Below are 3522 nucleotides of genomic sequence, written 5' to 3'. Positions count from 1 at the left end.
ACGTCCCCAATCTCGCCAGCAGGGGAAAAACCACCGCTGAAAATTTTTTCTGATGTTCTCGCTACACTGTTTCATTTTTAAGATAGGGTGCCCAAACTTCAGCTTAGGCGCGTTCTTTCTAATTTCCTTTAATTTTTCTGTTACATTTTTTATTAAAAAAAAAAAATAATTTTGATTGTATTGTTTGTTCTTTTTTACCGTTTCATTTTTTAATACCTAATTCTAAATTTTTTTCTTCCAAATTTTTCCTAAAGGGCACTATGGCTTTCATATTTCTCACCGTTGATATGACATGTGCCAAAGAGCTTTTACTATTAAAAGCTTCCCAAACCAACAACTTTTACTACGTGAATTGGGCGAGATAATCATAGGAACTGCAACCAACTTCACAGGTAAATAAAGAAACCAACATTTGTTATTGTATAAAATGACATAAAACGATTCGGCGCAATGGCGCACCTAAAAATTGGCAAACTAAAAAAAGCAACAGAGTCCAATAACAATAAAAAACATAAAAGAGAGAGAGAGAGAATGGGAGAGAATGCAAACTGTGACAATAACAAAACAACACCCAAGAAATACCGAGAGCAACCCAACAACAACAGGGCAAAACAGTCCAAGTCGAAGCTGTGAACATAACAAGTAATGTGTTTGTTGTTGTTGTCGTCGTTGTTATTGTTGTTGTTAATGTGCTCCTTGTATTTCGTGTGCGGAACATTGGATGGTAGAGTGTAAAATACCGTTACACTCAACTCCGGCGAGTGTGCATGCACAAGAAAACAAAAATTCATACGATGATACCCCAACAATGTTTTAAACGTTGAAGAGACTTCGTAACGTGCGGGTGTTCGAATTTTTGTATAGGTGAAACGCGCGCGTGACTTAAAACTAAAAAATAAATTGTTATTTGAAAACTTTTAAAGAAACAAAAAAAAAAAAAGAAGGAAGACAAGTGAAAAAAATACATTTTGATACATACACACATACACAGATATGTATGTACTATTTAAAAGTAAATTTTAAAGAAAATTGAAAGCAAAAAAAAACTTCCTTTATGCATTGTATTACTGTTCCGCTGATTTTGTGTGAATTTTTTGGGGTTTTCGTTTATTTTTTTTTTCGTAATGCCCTACCCTACTAAAAGTTAAAGCGCGCGTAATTGATGTCGGTTAAGAAAAAATGTTAAAGAAAAAAAATGAAAATGGGCACAACACTCGGCCGCGATTTCTTTCTTTAAAGGCTTTTAGAGCCTTTGCGTTGGTTTTCACCGTCGCCGTTGTCGCTGCCACCACAAACGCCGTGGCCGTCGTCGTCGTCGCCCTCAACGTGTTTTAAAGAGTTTATAGCGCGAGTGCAAAACCTATTTTGCCTTCGTTTTTAAAAAAGAAAATTAAAGAAAGTGTTAACGACATATTTAAAAATTAGAAAAAAAAAGAAATAAGTGAAAGAAAGGAAATTAAAGAAAATTAAGAAAAATATATATTTAATATTTACAACGTTGAAAAAAAAAATATATGAAAAAAATTTAAAAATCAGTTCCCATACATAGAAAGCCTTAAGAGCTCTTTTTTGGTGAAAATAAAGTGTTTGGTAAAAATGTTTTTTTTTTTTTTTTTTTATTAAAAAAAAGCTTAGCCAAGTGTTTTTTGGTTTGATTTTCCCCACATTTCTCCATTTGTCATCGAATGTCTAACGTTAATGTCAATGCCTATGAATGAAAACGGACCCTAATTAAAGCTGTCACAGAGTATAAATAAATAAACCAAATGGCCTAAGAGCTCAGAGAAAATCACTATTCAACACATATACACCAGCAAAATCCAAGAAACACACCTTCACACATATTTGCACTCAAAGGCCAGCAACTCGCACACCCACAACCATTCAATTTTAGTGTGGGAAATTTACTGTCGCTGTTTGTCGGTCGTATCGTCCGTTTGTGCCTTTGCCGCTATAGGAGTGTGTAAATGCTAAACCATTGGAGAAGTTGTTCCTTGGCGATATGGGGTCAAAGGTAAACGAATGCTCATATAACGGTTGTTGTGTTGCTGTTGTTGCTGCTGCTGCTGTTACTACTACGACCACGACTACGACTTCGACTAATGCCACTGTGACTCCTCATCGCATCGTTTCGTATTGCCTTTAAAAAAAAAAAAACATTTACTCTCTTGGTTTACTCGTTGGTTGTTCGTTTCCTTGATTTCTTTTAGTCGTTTTAAGGTACTCTCTCTCTCTCACTCTCTCTTTCTGTCTCTCCCTGCTATGCTAGTTAGTAGTTATGTTGGCATTCCTGTATGAATGGCTGCATGGCTTGTGTACGTGTTTTGTCTTGAATAAGTGAGTGCGTGTTTGGTGCGTGACTTAAATGATTGATTAAAGCCAACGCGAATTACAACAACAACTGTGTACATTCACACGTTAGCCTGAGTGTGCATGCACTAAGTGCGTGAGTTCGTTTGTTTCTAGGCCCTAGTGCTGTGTGTCCATTAAAGACAGACATATGCAAAAATGAAATGTTCTTGTATCCTCCAAACGGAAATGAGAGTTAAGCAAGCAAGGCAGGGCAAGGCAAGCCCAGACCTTACTGCTTTATTTTGGGGGGATATAACAGGCTAATCATAACCATAACGCCGTTGCTGTTATTTCATCAAAGTCCTCATAGTCTTAATAGTATTGCCAAAAAATAAGTTTCCCTTTTTGGCTGGCTGGCTAGATTTTGCCGTCTTGCCAACTAAGGCAAAAAATTCCACGGAAACGAAAGAAAAAAGATTAAAGCTAACGAACCATGCAGCAGCTTTCAATAAAATACCAATGCTAATGGCTTGCTGCCACAACTCCTGCTAAAGGCAATGCCTCGAAAGACTGATAGCTAGGGCCACCACTGCCAGCTGGTACAAGTTCTAGGCCTTATCAAAGGTTTTATCACCGAAAAAGAAAACACAGGAAGAAACAAGTAAAAGCGCGATAAAATTGGCCGCACCGAATCTTATATACCCTCCACCAAGAGGGGATTCTTCTCTCATATCAATGAGTGCAGTTCGATAAAAGTTTAAGCTCAATGATAAGGGGCGTGTCTCATAGCGAAAGAGGGGATACTTCTTTCATATCAATGAGTGCATTTCGATAAAAGTTTAAGCTAAATGATAAGAGGGGTGCCGCATAACGAAACCACTTGTGAGAGAAGTTTTAGCATTAGTAAGGGGATAAGGCTCTCCTTTCTTGGGCTCCGATTCTTTTGAGATCTGGGTGAACTTGCGAACGTACCTCTGAGAGGTCTCCTGATATTTGTTGACGGAACGTGATGTTTCCGACGGGGATGGCATAGGCTCCAGCAAGTGCTTGCATGGGTATGGGCGTTTTTCTCTCCCGCTTTGAGTCCCCATTCCACCTGTTTCCTTTTCATTAGTGTATAACCTCTGTATTAAGTCCGAGGACCCACATCTTCTTTACTTTTCCCTTTCTTTCTGGGGTATCACAATGGGCCAAACTAGCTTCCGAGGGAACTTACCTAACCTAACCGCT

At 38.1% G+C, this 3522-nt stretch overlaps 1 protein-coding gene across 4 annotated transcripts in view; it reads left to right on the top strand.

Annotated features, from left to right (window-relative positions):
- Positions 1-874: 874 nt before the first annotated feature.
- LOC106092199 (patj homolog) overlaps positions 875-3522 on the top strand; it is a 364103-nt gene continuing 361455 nt past the window's right edge. For 3 of the 4 annotated variants that reach the window (XM_059362018.1, XM_059362015.1, XM_059362016.1), the window contains exon 1: positions 875-1590. The gene's annotated coding sequence lies outside the window, so the exon portion shown is untranslated. The other variant, XM_059362017.1, reaches the window with a different exon arrangement.

The sequence above is a fragment of the Stomoxys calcitrans genome, chromosome 2 (genome assembly GCF_963082655.1).
Source record: "Stomoxys calcitrans chromosome 2, idStoCalc2.1, whole genome shotgun sequence".
In the NCBI taxonomy this organism is placed as follows: Eukaryota; Metazoa; Arthropoda; class Insecta; order Diptera; family Muscidae; genus Stomoxys; species Stomoxys calcitrans.
Note: the sequence above shows the minus strand (reverse complement) of the source record. Positions and strands in the feature narration are given on the sequence as shown.